Below are 13,460 nucleotides of genomic sequence, written 5' to 3'. Positions count from 1 at the left end.
TGTGAATTCCTGAAGCACTGTAACAGTCTGAGAGTCACAGACAGTCCCCTTAGACCAGTGTTTCTCAAACTGGGGTCCCACCGCTTGAGTAGAGAAAGCCCCTGGTGGGCCAGGCTGGTTTGTTTACCTGCCCGATCTGCAGATTCAGCCGATCATGGCTCCCAGTGGCAGCGGTTCGCTGCTCCAGGCCAATGGGAGCTGCTGGAAGCGACGCAGGTCGAGGGACATGCTGGCCGCCGCTTCCAGCAGCTCCCATCGGCCCAGAGCAGCGAACCGCGGCCAGTGGGAGCCGCGATCAGCCAGACCTGCGGATGAGGCAGGTAAACAAACTGGCCCAGCCCGCCAGGGGCTTTCCTTGCACAAGCGGCGACCTCCGTTTGAGAAACACTGCCTTAGACTCTCCAGTCTATCTTGCCACCCAGGCTCGCTGGACTTAGTAATAAATAGTCACTTACACCAAAGATCACAAAATATTCAGGTTGCTCCCAGGCCCAAGAGACCAGTCACTTACCCCAGGTCAACTTGTATCTCAGGTCTCATACTAATGACAATGCTTGTAGCCAGTCCTGTAATAAACTAACTAAAGGTTTATTAACTAGGAAAAAGAAATGAGAGTTATTTACAGGTTAAAGCAGGCAACATATAGTACAAATGACTTACAGTCTATGGTTCCAAAAGGTGAAAGAAATGTACTAATCTGTCAGCAATTAGTGTTTTAGGGCTAACCCAGGGGATCTCTCCTTTTGTTTCCTAGCTCCAGCCCTGCGAGAGAGTCCAAACAGCAAAGAGATGAGGAATTTTCATTTTCAGCAATCTTTGTTTCTTTCTTCCATAATTCAAGTTGATGGGATAAGCTTGCTTGCACATAGCACCTTTACTGCTGTGAGAGGGCCTAGCCCACTGTTTGTATCATGATGTTTCACAATGGCCCACTTAGTATTGATACTCCTTCTTGATGGGCTGGGTAAGCCACTCCTCCTGTCTGAATTCACAAGATCAGAGAAGGCATTTTTACAGTTAGAAAGCAAAACTTACATATTATCTTATAGCATGGGATACATCCATTACACATAAGATTAACACAGTGGTTCTCAAACTTTTGTACTGTTGACCCCTTTCACATAGCAAGCCTCTGAGTGTCCTTATAAATTAAAAACACTTTTTTATATATTTAACACCATTACAAGATGCTGGAGGCTGGCAGCTCGCGACCCCCCCCCCATGTAATAACCTCATGACCCTTGAGGGGCTGTGACCCCCAGTTTGAGAACCCCTGGATTAATGCATGCAGCAATTTACAAGCTTTTATGGAGTCTAAACACTAATCACATCCTTACAAGTCCTATCTTGAACAATACTAACCTACAGGTGAGCTGGTCTGGTTTCCAGCCATGAATTTATCTCTGCTCAGCTGATGTCTACAGCCTTAGCAAGAGCTGGTACCTGGTCCACCAGCATCACAGGGTACTTAAGATTTATACTGGTATAACGAGCCCAAAGAGAGGGTTTCGGCTGTGGAGGGAAAGAAAGCACAATTACTAATCTGCATGGAGAAAGAATTTGTTAGGAGCCTGTTGGCTGGTTTTATTCCTCTCTGGAGTTGGCAAGAGGAGCCAGGCATCTCATTTTAAGGATGGCTCCTGGAAAGCTAGCATGCTGGGCAAACTGCATGAGCAGGCTGGCTGGGAAATACTATCCAGTGGACTAAAGTTTTAGTAACATTTCTTCCCCTTTATTCAGTACAGCACCAGGTGACAGTGGCTCTGATGTCAGTACATTATATGTTCCCATGCCTCCACATGGTATTACAGAATTACATTCCCATGTACTGAGCCTGACCGTACACTTTGCCAGGGCAGAAAAGACGGTTACTCACCTTTGTAACTGTTGTTCTTCGAGATGTGTTGCTCATATCCATTCCAATTAGGTGTGCACGTGCCGCATGCACATTCGTCGGAGACTTTTTATCCTAGCAACACTCGGTGGGCCAGCAGGTCGCCTCCTGGAGTGGCGCCGGTATGGCGCCTGATATATACCCCTGCTGGCCCGCCCGCTCCTCAGTTCCTTCTTGCCCGGCTACTCCGACAGAGGGGAAGGAGGGCGGGTGTGGAATGGATATGAGCAACACATCTCGAAGAACAACAGTTACAAAGGTGAGTAACTGTCTTTTCTTCTTCGAGTGCTTGCTCATATCCATTCCAGTTAGGTGATTCCCAAGCCTTACCTAGGCGGTGGGGTCGGAGCAAGACGTTGCAGACTGTAAAGCCGCTGCGCCGAAAGCGGCATCGTCTCTAGCTTGCTGTACCAGTGCATAGTGTGATGCGAAGGTGTGCACAGAAGACCAGGTGGCCGCACGGCAGATTTCCTGTATGGGGACATGAGCCAAAAACGCGGCCGACGAAGCCTGAGCCCTGGTAGAATGGGCGGTAAGGGCCCCTGTTGGCACGCGGGCCAAGTCGTAACATGTCCTGATGCAGGACGAGACCCAGGATGCGATACGCTGGGAGGAGATTGCCATGCCTCTCATGCGTTCCGCTACTGCCACAAACAATTGGGGTGAGCGTCGGAAGGGTTTAGTTCTCTCAATATAGAACGCGAGAGCCCTTCGGACATCTAAGGAATGGAGCTGTTGCTCTCTTCGGGATGAATGCGGCTTTGGGTAAAAGACTGGCAGGAAGACATCTTGGTTAATATGGAAGGCGGAAACGACCTTAGGGAGGAACGCCGGGTGCGGTCGCAGCTGTACCGTGTCCTTATGGAACACCGTATACGGAGGGTCCACGGTTAGAGCCCGAAGCTCCGAGACTCGCCGAGCCGACGTGATAGCGACTAGGAAGGCCACTTTCCAGGACAGGTACAGCAGCGAGCATGTGGCTAAGGGTTCGAAGGGGGGCGCCATGAGCCTAGTCAAGACAAGGTTCAGGTCCCAAGTAGGGGTAGGCCGTTTGACCTGAGGGTATAGCCGCTCCAGGCCCTTGATGAATCTTGACACCATAGGGTGGGAAAACATGGACTTGCCAGCCTCGCCTGGATGGAAGGTGGATATAGCCGCAAGATGGACACGCAGAGAGGAGATCGCCAAGCCCTGCTGCTTGAGAGACCACACGTAGTCCAAAATGGTGGGGACTAGCACGAAGAGTGGGTCGTGGCTGTGCTGGTTGCACCAGCAGCAGAAGCATTTCCATTTCGCTAGGTAGGTTGAACGCGTGGAAGGCTTCCTGCTGCCTAACAACACTTGTTGTACTGCATCAGAACAGCGCAACTCAGACTGGCTTAACCAGCCAGAAGCCATGCAGACAGATGGAGGGACTGTAGATCCGGATGGTGCATCCTGCCGAAGTCCTGTGTGATCAGATCTGGCCAAAGAGGTAGGGCAATTGGATTCACCAGGGACAGATTGAGCAGCATGGTGTACCAAGGCTGCCGCGGCCAAGCCGGAGCGATCAGGATGAGGTGGGCCTTGTCTCTCCGGACCTTGATCAGGACTCGGTGGATGAGAGGGAAGAGTGGAAAGGCGTAGCAAAGACGTCCTGTCCACGGAATGAGGAACGCGTCCGACAGGGAGCCCGGGGAGCGACCCTGTAGAGAGCAAAACACCTGGCATTTCCTGTTCAATCTGGAGGCGAACAGATATATCTGGGGAAACCCCCACCTCCGGAAAACGACATAGAGGACGTCCAGACAGACAGACCATTCGTGGGACAGAAAGGATCTGCTCAGGTGATCCACAAGGGTGTTTTGCACTCCCGGGAGAAAGGAGGCCACTAGATGAGTAGAGTGGGCTATGCAAAAGTCCCACAGACGTATTGCTTCCTGATACAGCGGGGAGGACCGGGTCCCGCCCTGCTTGTTGATGTAATACATGGCTGTTGTGTTGTCCGTGAATACCGCGACACAATGGCCGTGCAAATGGCGTTGGAATGTCTGGCATACTAGGCGAACTGCCCGCAGCTCCCGCACATTGATGTGAAGAGTCAACTCTCTCTGTGACCATAGACCCTGTGTACGCAGGGTCCCCAGGTGTGCACCCCAGCCCAGCGATGACATGTCCGTCATCAAGGACACTGAGGGCTGAGGGGCGTGAAACGGTAGGCCCGCACACACTTGGGAGAGCGTTGTCCACCAGCCTAGGGAACCGAGAACATTCGGTGGAATCATTACAATTGTGTCTATGGCGTCCCTGCCCGGTCGATAGACCGATGCGAGGCAGGTCTGCAGCAGGCGCATGCGGAGTCTTGCATGCTTGGTGACAAAGGTGCATGCGGCCATGTGTCCCAGGAGAGCGAGGCACGTTCAAGCAGACGTGGTCGGGAAGGCCTGTAGGCTTGTGACCATGGACACTGTGGCTTGGAATCGGTGCCAGGGGAGGCTGGCCATCGTGAGGTTGGAGTCCAGCGCTGCCCCGATGAACTCTATGCTCTGCGTAGGCACCAGAGTGGACTTGTCCGGGTTGATGGTCAAGCCTAGACTCGCAAACAGCTCCATGATGATGGTGATGTGCCCGGTCACCTGCGCCTCCGACGTGCCTCGAATGAGCCAGTCGTTGAGGTAAGGGAAGACATGGATACGACGACGGCGCAGGGCAGCGGCGACGACCGCCATACACTTGGTGAACACCTGGGGGGCTGAGGAGAGCCCAAAGGGGAGGACCGTGAACTGGTAGTGGTCCTGATTTACCACAAAGCGAAGATACCGCCTGTGCGGGGGAAAGATCGCAATGTGGAAGTATGCGTCCTTCATGTCGAGAGCGGCGTACCAATCTCCGGGATCCAGGGAGGGAATGATGGTTCCTAAGGTTATCATGCGGAACTTGAACTTTTTGATGAATTTGTTCAGGCCTCGCAGGTCCAGGATGGGTCGAAGGCCCCCTTTTGACTTGGGGATTAAGAAGTACCGGGAATAAAACCCCTTGCCCCTTAGCTCCCTTGGCACCTCCTCTATAGCTCCAATGAGCAGGAGCTTGTGAACCTCCTGGACGATAAGCTGCTCGTGAGAGGGGTCCCTGAAGAGGGACGAGGAGGGAGGATGGGAGGAGGGGTGGAGAAATAAACTGAAGATGGTAACCAAACTGCACCGTGCGCAGGACCCAACGATCCGAGGTTAGCTGGGACCATGATGGCAGGAAGGGGCGGAGGCGGTTGAGGAAATGAAGTGGATCCAGGGAAGGGATTGGTAAGCTGCTCTCGGGCGCACCTTCAAAAGTTCGCCTTGGGTCCCTCCGGTGGCTTGTCGGACCCGGAAGTATTACCCCTTTGAGGACCTGGCTGACGTCTACGGTTCGGATGACCTCGCCTCCGGTTGAAATCTCAAGCGGCGACGCTGAGAGTGGTCCCTCGATCTGGAATGGGACCGATGCCCAGTAGTGCCCGGCGAATGCGACCGCACCATGGCTGGCTTGCCCATCGATTGGAGAACCCGCACCGGTGGTGCCGGGGGTTGGGGCAGCTCGGGCTCTGTCATGGCGATGAGGTCGCGTGCAACGGAGAAGGTCTCCGGCGTGGAGGGCACGACAAGCTCAACCGTTGTTCTCACTGGGGAGCTGAGATGCACCGGACTCAACGGTCCCTGAGGAGCCGGAGTCGACGGTGCAACGACGCTCAGTGCCGCGGCGGATGACGGTGCCGGACGGTCAGGTTTGGAGGCACGCTCAGACTGCGGTGCAGTTGTAGGCACCGCAGGAGCCCTGTGCTTCTTGCTCCTCGGGGAGAGGGAGCGGTGCCGGCTAGGGTGCCAGGTCGGTGCCGAGCGGGAAGTTGAAGCCTTTGCCGGCGCCTGGCGGTCTGGAGCGGAGGCGACACTTGGCTCCGGTGCCGGAGTCGGTGCCGATGGTGGGAGAGTCAGCGCTGCCTCCATGACGATCTGCTTCAGGTGACTGTCCTGCTCCTTCTTCGTTCGGGGCTTGAACGCCTTGCAGATCTGACACTTGTCCACAAGGTGGGACTCGCCTAGGCACCTCAGGCAGGAGTCGTGCGGATCTCCTGTGGGTATCGGCCGATGACAGGCCGCACAAGGCTTAAAGCCGGGTGAACCGGGCATGAGCACCGGCACCATGGGGAGGAAAAGGGGCGAACCCCCGATCCTCTGTATAACTATTTACAACTACACTTAATTAACTTTATAACTCCAACTATTACTATAATAACAGAACTATATACACTATACTGTAGAAGAGTGAAACGCTAGGGAGGTGGAGAACGGCTAGCCGTGCTCCACAGTTCCAACAACCGACACAGGCGGTAAGAAGGACCTGGGGAGCGGGCGGGCCAGCAGGGGTATATATCAGGCGCCATACCGGCGCCACTCCAGGGGGCGACCTGCTGGCCCACCGAATGTTGCTAGGGTAAAAAGTTTCCAACGAACGTGCACGCGGCGCGCGCACACCTAATTGGAATGGATATGAGCAAGCACTCGAAGAAGAACTCTCGCTTTCCTCTTAACTGCATTTGTTTCATGTGCACTGAGAAACGAGGTCAAAGGGGCATGTTCTGCTGGGCTGCAGAATCATTCCTTGCTACGTAGTGGACACTGAGGAATCCCACACATGGATCCAACCCCCATTGATAGGCCCATTTCTGGATAATATTCAGGAGACTAATAAAGGCTTTTTTAAAAAGCATGAGGAGCTGGGCATGCCTATGGTTTTCCTGAGCACAAGTCTTGCTCCACAGGTGTCTTTAATTTCTACAACATGAAAGCAAAGAATGCATCCATGACCTGGGACAAAGGTATGTAACAGACTGAGATGCATGGAGGTGCTGCCATTATTAAAAGTGCACGTTTAGCAGGGATTGGGGGGGGGGGTGATGGGGGGAATGGTGTATCAGGATTTGCATGGATTTAACTTTAATGGGAGAAATATGGCTCAGTCTTTGCATAGTGCACATTCCACCGCAAACGTTCCCCTTATGGTAAAACTTATCTGAAGCTGCTGCATGTTGTTACTGCTATTATTTGTCAGTGATGTGGCAGGAAACTCATATTAGCAGCAGGTTATGTTGCCTTTTCAAAGAGGATAAAGCCTGTTAGTATTGCAGGCCATGAATAATGGAAAAGCTGGCATGATTTAATAATTTATGAGCAATGTGCCTATTTCATTATCAGAAGTCAATTTTGAGTGTGTACAGAAGACTGGGGAAATGCAATTCAGTTGTGCGGGTGCTGTTTGAACAACAATGTAGGTCTAGATTTTCAAGTGCTCAGCACTCACAGTTGCAGACAGATTTTCAAATCAGTTCCCACTTTTAGGCACCAAAACAAGAGCCAGATTTTCAGAAGTGCTCAGCCTCAGGCAGCTTCCAGGGTGACATTTATGGCCAAATATTCCACAGAACTCATCATGTCGGAGGCTGAGCTTTTGAAAATCTGACCACTTATTTTGGAGCCTAGCTCTCCTGCGCATCTTGCTCACAGAATTTAGAAGTTCTAACAGGAGACCAAATAGACTTAAAAACCACTCCTTTCTATCAAGCAACTGGGGCTTGCTCTACAATTGACCAATGACTGTATGCGTGTTGGTTAGCTTTAAGTCTCTCACGTAATGAAAGCCAAAAAGAAAATGGCTTAATGAAATAAACTCTAATCAACTTTCAGATAAAAAGCTAAATCTACATAGCAATGTGCAGACTTTAAAAGACACTTTCCAGGGCACAAAGTGAAACGTACAGTTTTGATGGAGAAGATACAGCTCTCTGCATCTGTCTAGACATTTTTGTAACAAAATTAAATACTTTTTATCTGAACAGAAAAGGTTTCAGTTACACAGCACAGGAAAGTCCCCCATTACATTCTCTGTTTTTCTTCTGTTCCATGAAATTAGATTTAACAGTAGAAATCTGAAATAACAATGTATTCCTTATACAGGCTGAGAACATACCATATCACAAATTGCAAAATGAAATCAATACTTAGGTTGAAATCCTTGCCCCATTGAATTCAATGGAGTTTTGCCATTGACTTAACCTGTATTTTCCTGAATTCCTAATTAGTTTTCTTTGGCTGCCCCTTCTAAATATTTGGAAGAGTTTATTCATTTAATCTGGTTCTCTCCAAAGCAAAGGAAATATTCTATGATTAAAATATAGAAATGTTCAAATGTAAGGTCAGTACCAGAAAAATCTATGTATTAAATACTTTCAGGATTCTTTTAGAGTATGTCCAGACTACCTGTGCTTTCGGCCAGTAACGATCGATTTATCGGGGATTGATATATCGCGTCTCATCTAGATGCGATATATCGATCTCCAAACGCGATCCCTGTCGACTCTGGAACTCCACCAGAGTGTGCGGAGGTAGCAGAGTCAACAGGGGAGCCGCGGACGTCGATCTCGCGCCGTGAGGACGGGAGGTAAGTCGGAATAAGATACTTCGACAGTTGCGTATCTTACATCGATACCCCCCTAGTGTAGACCAGGCCTTAGATTTTGTTCTTCTGAGGTTATAAATCCCACAGTTGTGGGCTGGTTGCTATGAAATAGCTGATGGCATTCTGAAGTAAAAGCCCCCTCTATTTGCTCTGAGATGTTCTGTATAAAGAGCAAACCACCTTAATATAGATTGTAAATGACTGTCATTCTATATAGCGTCCCAGTGGTAATTAGAATGCCAGCAACTGTGGATTGGTTCAACTTTGAATACAATGGGCCCAACTGTCCTCTCACTTTACTGGTTTAAATCAGGAGAAACTCCACTGAAGTCAATGGAATTAAACCAATGAAAGCAGGACTGAGAGGCCAAGTAATTTCTATACACCTCTACCCCGATAAAACACGACCCGATATAACACAAATTCAGAGATAATGCAGTAAAGCAGTGCTCCAGGGAGGGGTGGTGCTGTGCACTCTGGTGGATCAAAGCAAGTTCGATACAATGCGGTTTCACCTATAACGCAGTAAGATTTTTTGGCTCCCGAGGACAGCGTTATATCGAGGTAGAGGTGTAGTTTGTTATGACATCTTTTAGGCAGGCTCCCTCTCACACTATCACCGGATCTAATTATAGTAATAGCAAGTGGGAGGGAGAGGACCAGGGCTCCTACAGTCTCAGAATGAATAGTCACACCATCTGGAGTCACGGCATTTCTTAAGCCATTTGACAAATGCACCACTCCCAGCACACAGAACTGAAACGCTCCATATGCTGCTGGACTATAATAAGGAAGACAAGTACAACAAAGGAAACATTTATGTTGTCCTGTTAACAGATAGAGTGTCCTTCCCACTTAGATAGCCTGCTGGAGTAGGAGATCAGATTAATAAGGATGCCACATGGTTATTCAGAGCAATGGGTGTCTTCAGCCTTCTACTCACAAGCACTAAATGGCTAAGAGGAAATCCCATACTCTTAAAACCTTTGTGTGAAACTGGGGGATGGAACAACTCAGTGAAAGAACACAGGAGAGTTTTTAATTCCTCCATCAGTGACAGTCTCTTTTCCGCTCTCTGTTCAGCTGCCCCAATGGGGCATCTGGAGTGGCCCTTCACCAGTGCTGTCTGGATTCATTTGCACCACGAGTCAACATAACTAAACTACCTGCATCTTTTGACAGAGAGAGATGAAGGCAATGTTTATCTGTAGCCATCTGTAACAACGAGGCATTCTACATTCCAGAAATAATTTAAACATTTGTCACCATATCTGAAAAATGTCACACAGAAAACAGCACACAGAGGCAATACCAAACATTTTTTCCTCAGAGAAATGAGCACAGGAAATAGGGTTGCCCTATGTAAACTAGTATGAATAGAAAAATCTTAGCTGCCAAATAGGGTGTGATTTCCATAAAATGTTAAAGGAACTAGTATTTGTGAACTTCTCACTGGCATTATCCTCTGCTTCTGGTTTACCTTTAAGATGGTTTACCTTTAAGACAGTACTTTTTAAACCACAGATGGATTTGCCAAGCACATTTTATATTGAGGAGACTTATGGGCCCCATTAAGTCATTTTCAGCAAAATCTTCAAAATAATTTAATCAATGGTTGCTTCTAGTGTGTGTGTGTGTGTGTGTGCGCATTCATATTTGCACATACATTGTATATATTTATATATTTGGCTTAAACCTCAGCACTAATCTAAAACTGCATTGATCCCCAATTCTTTATTATTTTCAAATTTGAACATGTTCAGATAAGAATCCCCCTTCTCTTTTATGTGAGCTGCAACAGACCCACCATGGCTAAAATCTCTCTTGGGGGCTGAATATCTCTGGCAGACTAATAGATTAGTTACTAGGAAGACTGTACAGGCTAAAATAAGCATCCAAAATCTTTGTCTGTCACTTATTATATATTACACAGCTTAATGTGACCTGTTAGATGCTGCAATATAGTTACAAAACAATTATACATCGGATTACTGTAAATTATGAGTGGCAGTGGGAAACCAGATGGCCCACACAGCACAAACTGCTCTTTCAGACAACCGTCTGAGTACAATTTATTGTAATACAAAGAGACAATAATATTTAGAAATGTATATATTAGACAGATCCCTTTGAGCATGTAATGAGGCGGCCTCTGGCAGGACACAACTGAGAGTATCAATCAAATTGCTTAGAGCAGGGCAGTCACAGCCCAAGGCTGGCTGTCCTTTATTACTAAGGCACACCAAACTGGCCAGACAGAGAGGACTTCGGTTTTACCCCACTGGCTAACCAGAAGTCATATAAGCAATTCCCTCAGATACTCCAGTTCCCTTGTATCACCACCAGCACCACTCCTTATGAGGATGAATGGTTATGAAAACCAATACCCCAGTAAAAGAAAAAAGGTTCTCCCAATTCCAAAAGACCAAGCCCCAGACCCAGGCAGGGCCGGCTCTAGGTTTTTTGCCGCCCCAAGCAAAAACATTTTTGGCTGCCCCCCTCCTCCTAGACATGAGCTCCCCCTCCTGCCCACCAGTGCCCCCCTACTCATACCCCGTGCTGCCCCGGCGCTGGGCTCCCCTCCAAACATGGGATCCACTCCAGCACACTGCAGCCGAGCCCTGGCCCAGCTGCAACTCTGTCCCCATGTGGGTGGAGCTGCTGGGCGGCGCGGAGTGGGAGTACTTCCAGGTGGCGGCGTAGCTGTGGGGCAGCGCAAAGAACACGGCCCCCTCCCTAGGCTTTGCGGCACTGCTGGTGACCAAGGTGGATCAGTTCATGCTCACTACCCTCACCCCCAACATGCTGGCGGCCGAGGACCTGGAGAGCCCCCCGGACCTACTGCTCTTCAGCCTCACGGTTCCCTGGCCCAGCACCAGCGGGAGGGAAGGCGAGGATCTCCGGCTGCAGGGCTACCTGCTCAGCACCGACGAGCCCAGCGGGCCGCTCACCTCCTCACACACTCCGGGATCCCCTCTCACTGCCACCGCAGCCTGGGCTTGGCTCCAGGAGACCCCGTTTCCCTCCCTCCCCGGCTCCTCACACACTCTGGGCAGGGCGCCCAGAGGATTCAGGAGGCCTGGGGCAAAGCAATTTCGAGGGCCCCTTCCATAAAAAAAAGTTGCAATACTATACTATAGTAACACATATTTGGAAATGTAAAAAATAACTAGTGAAATACATTCAAAAATTAATTTGTAATAATTTGAAAATACACCAAACACATGATTTAAAAACATTAAATGCTTTACTGGTATGTCTACATTTGCAATTACATAATGGGCTGTTGCTGGGTGACGGTTGGTGCCAATGGGCTGTTGCTGCCTGGGGGTGGTGCTGCTGTTGCCCAGGGCTGGGTGGGGAGCTAGGCTCGGAGTTGGGGGGTGCCTGGCTCACAGGGGCTGGGCTCAGGACTGTGGGGAAATAGGGTCAGGGGTTGTCCAGCTCAGAGGGGCTGGGCTCGGAGCTGGGGGTCAGGGCTGTGGGGGGTTCCCAGCTCAGAGGGGTTGGGCTCAGAGCTGGGGGTCAGGGTTGTGGGGGATGGGGTCAGGGGGTGTCCGGCTCAGAGGGGCTGGTCTCAGAGCTGGGGGTCAGGGCTGTGGGGGGTTCCCAGCTCAGAGGGGTTGGGCTCAGAGCTGGGGGTCAGGGTTGTGGGGGATGGGGTCAGGGGGTGTCCGGCTCAGAGGGGCTGGTCTCAGAGCTGGGGGTCAGGGCTGTGGGGGGTTCCCAGCTCAGAGGGGTTGGGCTCAGAGCTGGGGGTCAGGGTTGTGGGGGATGGGGTCAGGGGGTGTCCGGCTCAGAGGGGCTGGTCTCAGAGCTGGGGGTCAGGGCTGTGAGGGAGGTGGGGCCGGGGGGTGCCCAACTCAGAAGGGCTGGGCTTGGAGCTGGGGATCAGGGCTGGGTGGGGAGGATGAGTTTGGGGGAGTGCCCACCTCAGAGGGTCTGGGCTTGGATCTGGGGGGGAATGGAGTCAGGGGGGTTTCTGGCTCAGAGGGGATGGTCTCAGAGCTGGGGGTCAGGGCTGTGGGGGGGATGGGGCCGGGGTGGTGCCCAGCTCAGAGGGGCTGGGCTTGGAGCTGGGGGTCAGGGCTGGGTGGAGAGGATGGGTTTAGGGGGGTGCCCACCTCAGAGGGACTGGACTCAGAGCTGGGGGTCAGGGCTCAGGGGGATGGGTTCGAGGGGTGCCCAGCTCTGGCCCGGCCCCTTACCATGCCACTTACCCCCTATTCCCAACAGCACTGCAGTGGCGTGGTGTCTCCAGCAGGGCCTGAGTTCCCGCCGCTCGGCTGCAGCTCTCAGCCCCGCCCCCTTACCAGCTGAGACACCGGGGGATGGGGGAAGACGGAGGAGGGGAGAGCCTCCGACATACCCTGTGGGACCGGAGCCTGGGGAAAATTGCCACACTTGCCCCCCCCAGCCTGGGCAGCCCTGACTCTATGAGCCCCTCTCGCCGCCGCAGTCTGGGCTCGGCTGTGTGAGGAGCTCCAGAAGCGTGTGAGGAGCCCGGGAAGCAGGGGGAGCCAAGCCTGGGCTGCGGCGGCAGTGAGAGGTGCTCCCGGAATGTGTGAGGAGCTGGGGACGGAGGGAGGAGGGGTCCTGCTGCCGCTGCCACTCCCGGTGGTGCCGCATGTCCGAATGGGCTCTGCAGGGCTCCACCGGGCTGGGCAGTGAGCGCGGATCCGGCTCGGGCGAGTGGCTGTGCCAGGGCCGGCTCCCGGCAATGATGCCCCAAGCAAAAAAATAAAAAAGGGGGGGGCGGAGTGCCACCCCTTAGAAAGTGCCACCCCAAGCACATGCTTGGAGGGCTGGTACCTAGAGCCGGCCCTGGACCCAGGTCAACATACAAGTCAGATCTTACCCATAAATCATGCTGTTGCCAATCCTTTAGAATCTAAAATCTAAAGGTTTATTCATAAAAAAAAAAAAGAAATATAGATGAGCGCTAACATTTGTCAAAGTAATCAATTACATACAGCAATGGCAAAGTTCTTGGTTCAGGCTTGTAGCAGTGTTGGAATAAACTGCAGGTACAAATAAAATCTCTGGAGTACATCCTCAGCTTGGATGGGTCATTCAGTCCTTTGTTCAGAGCTTCAGT

The 13,460-nt window shown here is 51.3% G+C and overlaps 1 long non-coding RNA gene across 1 annotated transcript; it reads right to left on the bottom strand.

Moving 5' to 3' along the window:
* Positions 1-428: 428 nt before the first annotated feature.
* On the bottom strand, positions 429-12,905 carry LOC115647226. Its single transcript, XR_003999239.1, has 3 exons — positions 12,583-12,905; positions 1,363-1,512; positions 429-982 (listed from the first exon to the last, which is right to left on the bottom strand). It is a non-coding gene; the product is annotated as an uncharacterized LOC115647226 (long non-coding RNA).
* Positions 12,906-13,460: the final 555 nt, after the last annotated feature.

The sequence above is a fragment of the Gopherus evgoodei genome, chromosome 1 (assembly GCF_007399415.2).
Source record: "Gopherus evgoodei ecotype Sinaloan lineage chromosome 1, rGopEvg1_v1.p, whole genome shotgun sequence".
NCBI lineage: Eukaryota > Metazoa > Chordata > Testudines > Testudinidae > Gopherus > Gopherus evgoodei.
Note: the sequence above shows the minus strand (reverse complement) of the source record. Positions and strands in the feature narration are given on the sequence as shown.